Source organism: Lutra lutra, chromosome 14, assembly GCF_902655055.1.
Source record: "Lutra lutra chromosome 14, mLutLut1.2, whole genome shotgun sequence".
NCBI classification, from domain to species: Eukaryota; Metazoa; Chordata; class Mammalia; order Carnivora; family Mustelidae; genus Lutra; species Lutra lutra.
This window is the reverse complement of record NC_062291.1, coordinates 59210544-59227226: the sequence shown is the minus strand read 5'-3', so window position 1 is coordinate 59227226 and position 16683 is coordinate 59210544. Positions and strand designations below refer to the sequence as shown.

The 16683-nt window shown below is 34.1% G+C and overlaps 1 protein-coding gene across 3 annotated transcripts in view; it reads left to right on the top strand.

Moving 5' to 3' along the window:
• Positions 1 to 16683, top strand: part of HPSE2 (heparanase 2 (inactive)) — a 675922-nt gene that overhangs the window by 393872 nt on the left and 265367 nt on the right. The window lies entirely within an intron of this gene.

The window sequence follows — 16683 nt, the reverse complement described above, 5'->3', positions numbered from 1 at the left end:
AAGAGAGATTGTGAGATCAATGATAATTCTATTTTTAATTTTTTTAAGATTTTATTTATTTATGACAGAGAGATGGAGAGCACAAGGAGGCAGAGGGAGAAGCAGGCTCCCCGCTGAGCAGGGAGCTCAACGCGGGTCCCTTGATTCCAGGACCCAGGGATAATGACCTGAACTGAAGATGGATGCTTAACCAACTGAGCCACCCTGGCATCCCTCTATTTTTAATTTTTAAAGGAACCTCCATATTTTTTTTCATAGTGGCTGCACCAGTTTATATTCCCATCAACAGACACAAGGGTTTCCTTTTCTCCACATCCTCACCAACACTTTTCCTTTGTTTGTTTGTTTGTTTGTTTGTTTTTTATAATAGTTATCCTAACAGGTATGAGATGATAGCTCATTGTGGTTTTGATTTGCATTTCCCTGATGACTAGTGATATTGCACACCTTTTCATATACCTGTTGGCCATTTGTATGTCTTCTTCAGAGCAATGTGTATTCAGGTCCTTTTCCCATTTTTAAATTGAGTTACTTGTGGGTTTTGTTTTTGCTATTGAGTTGTAAGAATGCCTTATATGTTTTGGATATTAACCACTTTTAAGATATATGGTCTAAAAATATTTTTTCCCTTTGTAGGTAGCCTTTCATTTTGTTAATCGTTTCCTTTGCTGTGTAGAAGCTTTTTAGTTTGATATAATCTCATTTGTCTAGTTTTGCTTTGTTGCCTGGGCTTTTGATGCCATATAGAGATCATTGCCCAGTCAAGTATCTAGAAACATTTCTTCTGTGCTTTTTTCTAAAAGTTTTATGGTTTCAGGTTTTACATCTAAACCTTTAATTCATTTTGGGTGGATTTTTGTATATAATATGAGGCAAAGGTCCAGTTTCATTCTTTTGCATATGGATATCCAATTTTCCCAACACAATTTATTGAATAGACGATCTTTTCCCCATTGTGTATTCTTGGCACCCTTGTATGTTGTTTTTTTTGTTTGTTTGTTTGTTTTTTAAGATTTTATTTATCTGAGAGAGAAAGAGAGAAGAAGAACACATATACTGGCCAGAGGAAGAGGGAGAAGCAGGCTCCCTGCTAATCAGGGAGCCCAACATTGGGCTCAATCCCAGGACCATGAAATCATGACCTGAGCTGAATGAAGATAGACACTTAACCAATTGAGCCACTCAGGCACCCCTCTTGGCACCCTTGTTAAAGATCAGTTGACCATATATTTATGGCCCTATTTCTGGGCTGTCTACTCTGTTCATGGTATATCTTTCTGCTTTTATGCCAGTACACAGTATTTTGATTACTATAACTTTGTAATGTGTTTTGAAATCAGAAAGTGCAATACCTCCAGTTTTGTTCTTTCTCAAACGTGCTTTGATTGTTTGAAGTCTTTGTGGTTTCAAATGAATTTTAGGATTGTTTTTGTATTTCTGTAAAAAATTCTGTTGGGATGTGGATAGAGATTGCTTTGAATCTATAGATCATTTGGGGGAAATACGAACATTTTACAATACTAATTCTGGTCCAAGAACAGAGAATGTCCTTCCATTTATTTGTATCTTTTAACATGTATTTCATGACTGTTTTGCAGTTTTCTGTACACAAGTCTTTCACCTGGTTAAATTTATTCCTAAGCATCTTATTTTTTTTATGCTAATGTAAATGGAATTGTTTTCCTAATTTCTTTTTTTAAGTAGGTTGTTGTTAATGAATAGAGATGCAAATAAATTTTGTATGTTGATTTTGTATTCTTAGACTTTACTATATTGCTTATTAGTTGTAACTTTTTTTGTGTGGAGTCTTTAGGATTTCTACATTCAAGATTGTGCCATCTGCAAACACAGACAATTTTACTTCTTCCTTTCTAGTTTAAATGCTTTTTTTTTTCCTTGCCTAATTACTCTGACTAGGAAAAAGCTGATAGCTAATATCATATTCAGCAGTGAAAAGCTAGATAGTTAAAAGTTCCAACTCCCTTTAAGAGTTGGAAAATTTTGTAGATACCCTTTATGAAGTTAAGGTAGAGCTCTTCTTTCATAGTTTTCTAAGAGTTTTTATCATGAATGGAGTTTGAATTTATTAAAATCTTTACCTGTATCTATTGAAATGAATGTAATTTTTCTTTGGTCTGTTGATTTGGTGAATTACATTGAATTCTGAATCAGGCTTCTATTACTGGGATAAACTCTGCTTGATCATATTGTTCTTTTATATATTTATATTTTGGGATTTAATTTGTTAATATTTTCTTGGGAATTAAAAATATTCTCATAAGGGACATAAGCATTTTTTAAAAATTTCTTATAATGTTTTTTGTTTCATTTTGGCATCAGGGTAATGTCAGTCCGCTAAAATGAGTTGAGAACTGTTCTCTTCTATTTTCTCATAGACCTGTGTTGAGTTGGTATTATTTTTTCCTTAAGTGTTCACTGATATAGAATTGATTGCACCAGTGAAACCAACTAGATGTTTTCTTTTTTGGAAATTCTTGAATTATAAAATCTATTTCTTTAAATGTATGACTAAAGGTATGACTATCCTATAAAATACTTTGAGTGAATGTTTGTAGTTTCTGTCTTTCATAGCATAGTTCCATTTTATGTAAATTCTTTAAAGTCATTCATAATATTTTATTTTCCTTTTAATGTTAATATGGTTTATATTAATTCCTCTTTTTCACTCTTAATATTGGTAATTTGTGTCTTTCCTGATATTTTCTTGGTCAGTTTGTGAGAGTTTTGTCAATTTTATTGATTTTTTCAAAGAATTAGCTTTTGGTTTGATTTTATCCATTTTTTTCAATTTTATTCATTTCTATTCTTTATTATTTTTCTCTTCCTGTTAGCTTTGGATTTTGCTTTTCTTTTTGTCTTCATTTTATATGGAAGAATCAAAGCTAACAGTTTCTCTCTAAGCACTATTTTGGTTGTACCCCACAAATTTTGATAAAATCTATTTTCATTCTTACGCTGCTCAATGTATTTATTAATTTCCTTTGATATCTTGTTTTACCTAAAAGTTATTTGCAGTGTGGTATACTTTCCATATATTTAGGGAAATTTGCCAAGTATCTTTTCAGGTTTTACTCCCCCATATGTTCATGCAGTTCTGTGAGATTGGGGTCACCTGAGAGGCAAACCGGTGAGAAGGAAAAAGGTGAAAAAAGCACCAGAGAATTCCTCCTCATTATTTGGGTAGTAGGAGCCCATTTTAAAATATCTCCATCCAGAAAGATGAATCTTTTCTCAGGGTTTTAAGTGCCTATGTCATCACTGTCACCCAGCCATAAAATTCCCTAACTGGCCAGCCCATATGGAAGGGCTGAGGGAGAAAAGAGAAAGAAGGAAAACACTAAACAAAGTGGGTTTTACTCTACTGCTGTGTGGAATGCAGGAGCCTCTTTTCTTGGTTTCACTGCTAGAGGTAATGTTTTGTTTCTGAGAATTTTTGCTTTAGCACCCATGGCACAGTTCTGCCACTTGGACCTTCCCTCAGTCAAAGCTTGGAAATAAAGAAGGCAAATAAGACCATGAATCTTGCCCTCATTACAGATCATTTTCCAGATTTTGAGTTCAATTTATAGTCTGCTTGCTAATGTTTACTCTTCAGAGTAGTTAGGTGGTTGTCTTTCTCTGCCCAGAGATTTTAATTATAATCGGTGTGAGAGATAGGCTATAGTGGCTTACTCCATCTTGTTTGACATGTATGGAGTCTAAGAAGTCTTATTTTCATTTTTGGAGTGTACTTTCTTCTAACCAAATCATTGTATGCTGAAAGTTTGCACTCTGGGAAGTTTCATTGTCAGTTGACTTGCATAGTTTATATTGAAAAGTGGGCTGTCAGTCTTATTGTTGCTATGGTGAAAGTAATATGACTTTCCTTCTCTGTGATTGCTTTTAAGATATTTGTTTCTTGGCTTTGAGTTTTCACAATATGGCCATGATAATTCTAGATTTCCTTTGTATTTTTCCTATTCAGGGTTTACTGAGCTTCTTAAATTTTTGAATTGATTTCTTTTGTCAAGTTTGGAAAATTCTTGGCTATTATTTCTTCAAATATTGCTTGCCTCCTAATTCTTTTTCCTCCATTCATCTAAGACTCAGTTACACATATGTTAGAACTTTTATTCTTCATCATAGTCCAGAATTGGCAAATGTCAACATAGAATAAAATGGGTAGTAATCATTAGCTAAAATCAAGGTGGCTCCCCATTCTCTGAAGTTCTTTGCTCTTTACTTGTCAATATTAATTTTAAGATCACTTTGTCAAATTCTTTGATAATTTCTGGTGGAATTTTTATTGGAATTACATTATAATCATATATTAATACAGGGAGAATTGGCATTTTTAAAAATATCAACAATTCTTACCCCCAAATAAAACATAACTTTCTATTTATTAAAACCTTCTTTTATCAATAAGGTTTTATAATTTTCTCCATAAGGGTAATATACATTTTGGGGGCATATACCCTGTTATTTTGTAAATATTTATATTTGTATATTATAATACATCCATAATATGTTATCATGAATGGTAATTTTTGGATGTTTTATATTTTTCTAGTTAGTTATTGTTGACATGTAAGATTGTCCATCTCAACTTTAGTGACATAATATTATTTATATGTATCTCTATCATGTAAAAATATTTATAATGGTTATATTTCCTTTTACTTTTCTAAAATTATTGTTCTATGCCTTTTCTTCATTTTTTCTTTCTCTTCCCTCTCATCAAACTTGCTAGGGATTTTAACATTTTTTATTAGTCTTTCAAAGAATTAGCTTATGATACCATGGGATTTTCTACTGCTTTTTAAAAACACTTTATTTATTTGACAGACAGAGATCACAACTAGGCAGAGAGGCAGGCGGTGGTGGGGGAGAGCAGGCTCCCTGCTGAGCAGAGAGCCCAATGTGGGGCTCGATCCCAGGACCCTGGGATCATGACCTGAGCCAAAGGCAGAGGCTTTAACCAACTGAGCCACCCAGGTGCCCCTCTACTATTTTTTAATCTTTCAATATTTATCTCTTTGTGATCAAATAATATGCTCATCCCTCCTTTTATTTAATGAATTACTTTAGTTCTACTGATAGTTAGACTATAGAACTATAGAACATAGTTAACTATGTTCTCTTACTTCCTCTTTTCTTCCCAATATTTGATAGCTTTGTGATAGAAATATTTGATAAAAAGATATGTATTATATCAATTATATAAATCTATAATATATTAATGAGTATATTTAAATATATAAATATTTTAGAATATCTATTGATTATCATTGTTACTTTAAATAACATTTTAACTTATACTTTTTGTTCTGTAAGATAAAATATTAATACTGCTACCCTTTTATTTCCTTTTCCTTTCAGGACTGTGCCATTTTTACCTTATCATTGATGTTATTTTCATTTTGTTCTGCAATCCTAACCAAATTCTCTATGCTTTGCTCTAGAAAGTTTCCAAATATTGAAAAGCAATAAAGAGGATCTACAGAATTATGACATAAAAGTCCTTTATTGCTGGGACAAGTTCTAGTTCGATTGACATTTTCTGCTTTGATAGTCTAATGTCACAATTCCTGAGCCACTCAAAGAATTTTCCCACCATCAAGGTCAAACAATCTTTCTTTCCTTTATACTCCTTTAACTGCTTAAGACCATATCACATTTTAGATTATTTCATATTTGGACTTAAGTTTCTTATTCATCTTTTTTGTTCCCAAGTTTTTACATTGCTTTTTTCCCCTTACAAAATATGTATTTATCACATTTGCACATTTTTCTATTCCTTTCAGTAAGTGTAAACTCATTCCTTTCTTGGTCGTCCCTATAAGTCTCATTTGTGGACTTTCCATTATTACTCTCTGAATTTGATCTGTCCTCTCTGGATCTTATGGCTTCTTCTCTTGTTTGACTGAATTTCAACCTTAAGTAATTATTTTAAGGAAGTATATGGAAGTTACATTTTCTGAGTCCTTGTGTGAGACGTCCTTTTTAATATTAAGACATCTAATGAACCCCCCATAGAAGACCAGTTACAATTTTGATATTCACTGATTAAGAAAATTAATAAGGATAGGAAGTTTATATGAATTCAATAATGCTTCTTAAAATAATTTGTTTTGTGTTAATCCTAGGTGTATCTATAGCTACTCAAGAAATATCATTACATATGTGTATGACATATATTATTTATTCAGCTTAGAGGTGGAATAATGTCTGGAATCCTGCAGTAAGTTGTCCATGTCCCTCAGGTTGGGAACCCAGTATGAACTAAGAATGGTTTTTATATTTTTAAATTGCTATTTAGAAAAAGCAAAAGAATATGTGACAGAGATGATATGTAGTCCACAAAGCAAAATATTTACTATGTGGTCCTTCACAGAAAAAGTGATGTTATTCTTAGCTAAACTTTCATAATACCTAAGAATAATCTACATGCTTTTTGTTTCACTACAACAAAATGCTAGGTTGTATTGTCTACTAGAAGTGAGTGGGAAAACTTTTAATTCCAGAATTAATGTGAACCAGACTCAGAATACTAGAGATTATATGCAAAAGAATATAGTTTATTTAGAAGATTTAAGCAATGGCACTGAAGACTTAATGACTTTTTTTCCCACAAAAGCAAACCCTTAAATTATATGATAAATATTACAATTAAATATTTTCAAGTTTTCTTTTATTCCTTTATTTTAATATAGGGAGATGTAGAAAAGAAATTAAGAAAAGGACTAAAAAAAGATAGTCCTTTTTTTTTTTTTAAAGATTTTATTTATTTGACAGAGATCACAAGTGGGCAGAGAGGCAAGCAGAGAGAGAGAGAGGAGGAAGCAGGCTCCCTGCAGAGCAGAGAGCACGATGTGGGACTCGATCCCAGGACCCCGAGATCATGACCAGAGCCAACCGACTGAGCCACCCAGGTGCCCCAAGATAGTCCTTTTTTGTGTAGAAATGCAGACTTGTAGAAACAAAAATAAAACTCTCACTTGCTTCTCTTACCTTCACTTCTCCTCCTCCCCAGTTATGAGTTTTAATAGTTTTGTTTCCTTACAAAAATTGTTATGTATATACCCAATATGTATATACATATATGATTATATATATATTTGTGTATATGAGTACATGAATATATCCCTTAGAAGAGATCATATTACACGATTCTGATCATTGCTTTTTTCTTTTTCATTTTTTTAAAGCAGTAATACATCTTGATATTTTTTTCATATAAATGTATACAGATCTACTTTGTTCTTTTTTTCACATTTTACACTGAATTACTTTTAGCCTTATGAGAAAGTTCATCAAATTTTATGAAATCACAATTCATATGTAGTTCATAGAGTTTTTATATACTCTTTATCTAGCTTCCCCTAATGTTAACATTTGACATAACTATAGTACAATTATAGAAATAAGGAAATTTAACATTGATACAATACTGTAAACTAACCTATAGGCCTTTTTCACATTTGGCCAATTTTCCCACTATTGTCCTTTTTTAATTCATTCTAGAATTCCATTTAGGACATTACATTGCATTTAGTTGTCATGTCCCTTTCAATCTGTGATCATTCTTTAGTTTTTTGTTTTCTTTCACTTTTGAAGAGTCCAGGACGTATATTTGTGGAATGTCCCTTAAATTGGTTTTGTCTGATGTTTTCTAATGATTAAACTCAGGTTTTGCATTTTTAATCAAAATACAACTAAAATGATGCTCTACCTGTCTCAAGGCTTTCTATCAGGGTACCTTATGTCAATATGTCTACTAAGATTAATCTTGATCACAAGGTTAAGATGGTGTCAGTCAGGTTTTTCCTCTGTAAAGTTACTTTTTTTATCTTTTATCTTAGAGGGGGTACTTCAAAACAATCGAAATCTTTTTTGTCATCATACTCTAACATACTAATTTTAGCATCCATCAATGGTCCTTGACTATGGCAATTACTACTGAGGTGTTGCCTGATGGCAGTTTTCTGTGTCCATTCTCCTACATTTATTTATAGGTATTCTGTGAGGAAGAGCTATTTCTCCTCTCTGTTTATATATTTAGTCATTTATTTATACCAGATGACTTTGGGGTCTTTATTTTTATTCTGGGGGTTATAATCCAGTGCTATCATTATTCACTTTGTACAATTATCTCAGCTTTAGCCATTGGAGGCTCATTCAGGTTAGCTCCTATGTCCTTTTGACATACCTTCATTACTTTTTGAGCACTCCCTTAATTTATGGTACCACAAAATATTCTAGGCTTATTTTGTATCTTCTCTTACCTTGCTCTGGCATCAGCCATTTCTTTAAGGAACATTGATTCTTTTTATGAGAGAATGGTATTTAGAAACCAAGATCTGGGTCCTAAGTGTGCTCATTGATACTGGAATGTTGTTGCTTCCAGGCTTGCTCAGTGGACAGGAAATTATAGATAGATAGATATATATAGATGTAGATACAGATATAGATATGGATATCTCACCCATGTACACATCTATATTTCTGCATCTATCCATGTGTATGTATGTGTGTGTATGTGTGTGTGTGCATATATATATATATATACACATACATATATATTAAAAACCATGAGTTACACTGATACCTCCAATTCCAATTCAACTCCACAGTTTATTCTAGCCTTCTTTTCCTTATTTAGAATCTCTTTCTGTATCACAGATTCTTTATCTTTTGTTGAACAGTCTCGATTTCATAGACATTTGGATTGTTTTCAGTTACTTGCTATTAAAAGGAGAGGTTGAAGGATAATCTTTGTATATCTTGGGGAAACTATGAAAGTATATGTATATATAGGAAAAATGTCAGTGGTGGACTTGCTTGGTATAAGGGAATGCACATGTAAATTTTGCCAGATACTTCTAACCATCTTCTACAAATATTTGCATCTTTTAAAATAATTTACTTCAGGGCACATTTCTTAAAAACAATCCAAAAGCAACTTCTAAAAAACAATCCTAGCCTCTTTAATAATGCCAGTGTCTTTTTTATTCTTTTCCTGTCATGATTTAGATGGACTTCTGATGGGACCCAGGGGTCCCATTATGCTCACTGGCATTTAATTTTTCCTTTAAATCTAGTTAAATTGATTAATACAATAATTAGTTTCTGTCCTACAGTCTTTGAGAGTGTTGTGATTTTTAGTCACAGATATTTCCCAAATTTCATTCTCCTTCAACAGCTTCAGTCATTATAGACATTTAGTCTGATTTCTTTATAACCTAGTTAAGGTTTCATTGCCCTGACTAAACTCGAGATATTTCTCTTCATATTAAAATTAGCTCTTGGCTTAAAAAGATATCTTCAGTCTTTGTGAAATGGCTGTGTTTTCTTCCCAGACAATTTTCAAACTGTTCTCTCTTAATAGCTACAATTAAAATGCGCCCCTTTTTATTGGTTGTACTCACTAATTCAAATGGTTCCCCATTAAATGATGGTTTCTCTCTAAATTACAAGAGACAGAGTTGGTAAAGAGTTCACCTCACTCTGCTTTCACTCTCACATCTCTTTCTGGCTTCCATTAGAACTTCCTTTGTTTTTCCAGCAACTGGTGAATAGTCTCCTATACCTCCCCCATATTATTCAGTCCAAACTGAACACTTAGCAATAAGTATATTATGTGAGTGGATTTAACAACATGGAGTAATAGACATAATCAAGAGTGATCTTGCTATAGTGAATAATGATTACTGAGATTGGGTATTTATGGTACAGAGTACAAGTGACATTGAATGGACCTAAATAATACCTGCATGAGTTAGAGATTTATTAAGGCTTATCATGTATCAGACATTGAAATGGATGCTTAAAAGGCAGACATGGTACCTTCTCTTTGGCAAATGGTCTAGTATGCTTTTAGAGGGTGGGAGCATACTTGAACAGTGAAGGCATAGTTGGCTCTTGCTATAATGGGAGCTGACTAACTTTTGTCTTCCCCTCTTTTCTTCTCCTAATCTTCCACACTTCCTTCTTCAATGTCAAGTTTATTCGCAGTTGCTCCAGCCAAAAACTTTAGAGTTTTCCTTGACCTCTTGTTTTTCTGCATATTCCACATCTAATCCTTCAGCAAATATTATCAGCTCTACCTTTAAAATATCCCAGGAATCCAGCCACTTTAACCACACTGCTGCTCCCACCCTAGTCCAACACAGTTATCCCTTGCCTGAATTATTACCATAGACTCTTATACTTTATTTGCTTTCACCTTTTCCCTCTCCTCCTCTTCTAGTCTCTTTTTAGCTCAAAAGCCAGACTAGTGCTTTTAAAATGAGAATTGGGTCATATTCAAAACCAGCCAGTGCTTTCCTGTCATTTGGGGTTAAAAAAAGAAAAGAAAAGAAAAGAAAAACCTACTGCTCTGACCTTATCTCCTACTGCTTTCCCTGTCATTCATTCTAAATGCAGCCACGCTGGCCTCTTTGTTGTTCTTCATATTCATCAGTCTCATACCTGTCTTGGACCTTTGCCTTTAAGTCCATTTGATTTTCTCTCATACTAACATAGGGTCTTTGCTTAAATGTTATCTTATCAGTGAGGCTTTTTTAGAATAGCATGCCTCTTCCATTGGTTCTACAATTCCCTCCCCCTGCTTTACTTCCACCTTTGTACCTCATGACAACTACACTAAACATAAACTTCACAAGGGTAGGACCTGTTTTCTGTTTGGTTCATTGCTATAAACTTCAAGTGTATGATACTACTTGGTGCTCAGTCAGTCTTTATCAAATGAAGGAATCCTACTAGCAATTTCAGCCACCAGTTGCTTAGATTTTAATAAGAATCTTATTTTTTTGTGTTTGTTGGTTTGCAGTTTGTCAAATTTGTTTTTATTTACTTTGTTTTTAAAGTACTAAGTCTTGAGGAAACTAAGGAAAATGGCCATCATGCATATCTTAGTGTGAATTCATTGATCTTATGTGTTTATAATATAAAGCTGAGGTTACCCTTATTGAAGAAATGGCTTTTTGACAAAACAAAGTCTTGATGTTGATTTTTTTTTCTTAAACGTATTGTTGGTACTTCTCCAGTAACTTTTGTGGCTTTTTTTTTTCTTCCTGTTACTGCCACAGAACTTCAACAAATAAGGTGAATGTCCAGAGTCTATTCCTTGTTCTGTACCATTCATTCCTTAAGTCTATACCCCAACCTAAATTTTGTTTCTAACCTCACTGTTTGATTAACTGTGATGACTTTTTTTCTCAGTCCATTTGCTTCTCAATTTCTCACTAACATGTAATGTCATTGACTAGCACATCCTTGAAACTATCTTCTTTGGGGTTCCTTTAGATAACATTTCTGTGTCCTCCTTCTTCTCTGCCTTTTTTTCTGACCTTTTTATGTAAACATTTAAGATTTCATCCTCAACCATTTTGTTCTTAGAAGCCTCAAGAACTTTCATAGCATCAGCTGTCAGCACTATATAGTTGACTCCCAAACCTATTCTCCTTTTCATGTTAAGCCCCAGCTCATTTTCATCTGCCTTTGCAACAAAGCTGCTTAGAAATCTATTCATATGAGATGCCAGGGAACATGTCCAGAGGACATAGAGGCATTGGCACCCTCTGGTGGAGAGAGTACAAAGTCATATTTAAGTATCTGCTTGCTTGGATGGACCCTGACAGCAGATAGGAAGATTACATTTGTTGAGCATCTACTAAATGCTCTATATTCAAATGTATATAATCTTTTTTTAAATATATGTAATCTTCTAATAAACTTTAGAGTACATATGTGAGCTAGCAATAATAATTACTACACAAATCTTTCTTTGGGTCCTTTCAATTTCTTACTAGACCACTTATGTGCAACAAAAAAGATTTGGGTTGTGAGAATACTTTAGCATTTAAGGCAGGAAATTGTTCTCAGATAGATACTATGAAGCATTACAGAACATTACGTTATAATGAATTACAGAACAATCCTTAAGGAATTTAGCAGGTTACCAGAAAACAAGCCATTCACTCTGGAAAAGTGACTAAATCAAGAGGTAAATCCCAAAATAAGATAATGCCATAGATGCCACAAGACACCCACATGCTACATATGTTATAGAACCTGTGTTTAGAGAAAGTTGTGGTCACTGTAGGGAGATTGATGTGTTCAGGAATGTCTTCATAAGGAGGCGGAACTTAAACTTATCCTTAAGGAGGTATTTCCCAAACTTCTAGTGCTCTAGTTCTCAATTTTTGTCATGTTAACAAACCATCTATATTTTTATTTCCCCATACTTTTTTCTGTATTAACATCTTTTGGGAGTATAAATCCCTTTGCCTTGTCTTAAACCATAAGCTCCATGAAATCACTGGTTTGATGTGCTTTTGTGTTTGATATATATGTATATATTATTTGTTTTTCTTTTTTCTGTGCGTGTGTGTGTGTGTGTGTTTGTGTGTTTTTCTAATATACATGAAAACTACACAGGAAATTCTCATCATATAAAGATAATTAATTCTAGATAACGGCCACTTAAGGGAATCAGTCTACCTAAAAAGAATATTAGTCATTCGTATTCAATTTTGATGCAAAAGTGTGATTTCTAAATGACGCTAAAATTATGAAAATTAGTGTAACAAATTATAAGCTCTCATTGCAACTACGAACAATTTCAATGAATAGAACATTATTTAATTGAATATTGAGTGTTTTTCTGAGAAAATAATTTAACTTTTGTGGCATGAGCATAAATATTAAAAGACTTCAAAATAGACCTCTCTTTATCTTTTAATATTCAAAATTATTTTTGAGCAACCTATTTTTATCCCTCTGAGTTTTCTCTTGTTCAGCTAGCTGATCTAATTTTTCTAGATCCTTATTTATTAGTGGATTTGCATGTGATTTGAGCAGTTATCAGGTGCTATTTTTATTGATTTCATGAAATCCTGGCTCTTTAGCTCAGACTTGTAGCTTGGCTTTCCAATAGATTTTTAATGGTTTTGCATTAATTGGAGAAATTAAAAACATTATTGATTTGTTTAGTGAGGATTTTGTCATTTAAAAAGAATGTTTAAGTCAATTCTCAGTTCAAGAGTGAATATTTTGGTATTCAGGTGATTTGTTTTCCTATGCATTCTTTAATTCTAGGAGTGCTTTCTCTTAAACTTTTTATACCAGCGGAACACTTGAAATAACTCTCAAGTTTCAGGGAACCTCTGGATTAAATTTCTAAATCTCATAATATGTTAAAGAGATCATTTTTGTAGATATTGTTATCCAATAATAATTGCCAATGCTCATTTAAACAGGCAGTGATAGTTTCCTCAGAATCTGTTCAGCCACCTTCTTAGCCTATTCTTTTGTATGTTCCCCTTTCCCACAAAGGATACCAACTCCAATGTATGTCAGTGGTATAGATAGAAGATACTTCAGTTTTTCCTTTTTAAGATTTAATACTTGATTTTTTTTTTACCTTACCCAAGTAGGGGTAAAAGTCTTACCACAAATTTCTATCATACTATTGAGTATGCAGTGCTACTGAGTATGATATGTGATATGTGGTAAGTATAAAGATAGTTTTTTTCCTCTCTCTATTTAAAACTAAAACTGAGGCCTTTTCCCTAAGGTCAGGAACATGGCAGACATATCCACTATCACCACTGCTCTTCAACATTGTACTAGAAGCCCTAGCCTCAGCAATCAGACAACAAAAATAAGTTAAAAGGCATATGAATCTGCAGGGGAGAGGAGTCAAGATGGTGGAGAAGTGGCAGGCTGAGACTACTTCAGGTAGCAGGAGATCAGCTAGATAGCTTATCTAAAGATTGCAAACACCTACAAATCCAACGGGAGATTGAACAGAAGAACAGCAATTCTAGAAACAGAAAATCAACCACTTTCTGAAAGGTAGGACTGGCAGAGAAGTGAATCCAAAGCGACAGGAAGATAGACCATGGGAGGAGGGGCCGGCTCCCGGCAAGAGGCAGGACAACGGAGCACAAAATCAGGACTTTTAAAAGTCTGCTCCACTGAGGGAGATTGCTTCAGAGGCAGTACTGAAGGCTAGGGACCTAATCAATATGGACATTGGTAATATGTCAGATCTAGAGTTCAGAATGACGATTCTCAAGGTTCTAGCCGGGCTCGAAAAAGGCATGGAAGATATTAGAGAAACCCTCTCGGGAGATGTAAAAGCCCTTTCTGGAGAAATAAAAGAACTAAAATCTAACCAAGTTGAAATCAAAAAAGCTATTAATGAGGTGCAATAAAAAATGGAGACTCTGACTGCTAGGATAAATGAGGCAGAAGAAAGAAAGAAGACCAAATGACAAAGAATAAAGAAGCTGAGCAAAAGAGAGACAAACAGCTACTGGACCATGAGGAGAGAATTCAAGAGATAAATGACACCATAAGATGAAACAACATTAGAATAATTCCAGAAGAAGAAGAAAGAGAGAGGGGAGCAGAAGGTATATTGGAGACAATTATTGGAGAGAATTTCCCCAAAATGGCAAAGGGAACAAGCATCAAAATCCAGGAGGTTCAGAGAACCCCCCTCAAAATCAATGAGAATAGGTCCACACCCCATCACCTAATAGTAAAATTGACAAGTCTTAGTGACAAAGAGAAGATCCTGAAAGCAGCCAGGGAAAAGAAGTCTGTAACGTACAATGGTAAAAATATTAGATTGGCAGCAGACTTATCTACAGAGAACTGCCAGGCCAGAAAGGGCTGGCATGATATATTCAGAGCACTAAACGAGAAAAATATGCAGCCAAGAATACTATATCCAGCTAGGCTATCATTGAAAATAGAAGGAGAGATTAAAAGCTGAAAGAATTTGCAAACAAAAACTGAAAGAATTTGCAAACACCAAACCAGCTCTATAGGAAATATTGAAAGGGGTTCTCTAAGCAAAGAAGAGCCTAAAAGTAGTAGATCAGAAACGAACAGAGACAATATACAGTAACAGTCACCTTACAGGCAATACAATGGCACTGAATTTATATCTCCCAATAGTTACCCTGAATGTTAATGGGCTAAATGCCCAATCAAAAGACACAGGGTATCAGAATGGATAAAAAAAACAAAACCCATCTATATGTTGCCTACAAGAAACTCATTTTAAACCCGAAGACACCTCCAGATTTAAAGTGAGGGGGTGGAAAACAATTTACCATGCTAATGGACATCAGAAGAAAGCAGGAGTGGCAATCCTTATATCAGATCAATTAGATTTTAAGGCAAAGACTATAATAAGAGATGAGGAAGGACACTATATCATACTAAAGGATCTGTCCAACAAGAAGATCTAACAATTTTAAATATCTATGCCCCTAACGTGGGAGCAGCCAACTATAAAAACCAATTAATAACAAAATCAAAGAAACACATCAACAATAATACAATAATAGTAGGGGATTTTAACACTCCCCTCACTGAAATGGACAGATCATCTAAGCAAAAGATCAACAAGGAAATAAAGGCCTTAAATGACATACTGGACCAGATGGACATCACAGATATATTCAGAACATTTCATCCCAAAGCAACAGAATACACATTCTTCTCTAGTGCACATGGAACATTCTCCAGAATAGATCACATCCTCGGTCCTAAATCAGGTCTCAACCGGTATCAAAAGATTGGGATCATTCCCTGCATATTTTCAGACCACAATGCTCTGAAGCTAGAACTCAATCACAAGAGGAAATTTGGAAAGAACTCAAATACATGGAGACTAAACAGCATCCTTCTAAAGAATGAATGGGTCAACCAAGAAATTAAAGAAGAATTGAAAAAATTCATGGAAACAAATGATAATGAAAACACAACAGTTCAAAATCTGTGGGACACAACAAAGGCAGTCCTGAGAGGAAAATATATAGCAATACAAGCCTTTCTCAAGAAACAAGAAAGGTCTCAAATACACAACCTAACCCTACACCTAAAGGAGCTGGAGAAAGAACAAGAAAGAAAGCCTAAACCCAGCAGGAGAAGAGAAATCATAAAGATCAGAGCAGAAATCAATGAAATAGAAACAAACAAACAAAAAATAGAACAAATCAACGAAACTAGGAGCTGGTTCTTGGAAAGAATAAGATTGATAAACCGCTGGCCAGACTTATCAAAAAGAAAAGAGAAAGGACCCAAATAAATAAAATCATGAATGAAAGAGGAGAGATCACAACTAACACCAAAGAAATACAGACAATTATAAGAATATATTATGAGCAACTATATGCCAGAAAATTTGACAATCTGGAAGAAATGGATGCATTCCTAGAGACATATAAACTACCACAACTGAACCAGGAAGAAATAGACCTGAACAGACCCATAACCAGTAAGGAGATTAAAACAGTTATCAAAAATCTCCGAACAAACAAAAGCCCAGGGCCAGACGGCTTCCCGGGGGAATTCTACCAACATTTAAAGAAGAACTAATTCCTATTCTCCTGAAACTGTTCCAAAAAATAGAAATGGAAGGAAAACTTCCAAACTCATTTTATGAGGCCAGCATCACCTTGATCCCAAAACCAGACAAGGATCCCATCAAAAAAGAGAACTACAGACCAATATCCTTGATGAACACAGATGCAAAAATTCTCACCAAAATACTAGCCAAGAGGATTCAACAGTACATTAAAAAGATTATTCACCACGACCAAGTGGGATTTATTCCAGGCCTGCAAGGTTGGTTCAACCTCCACAAATCAATCAATG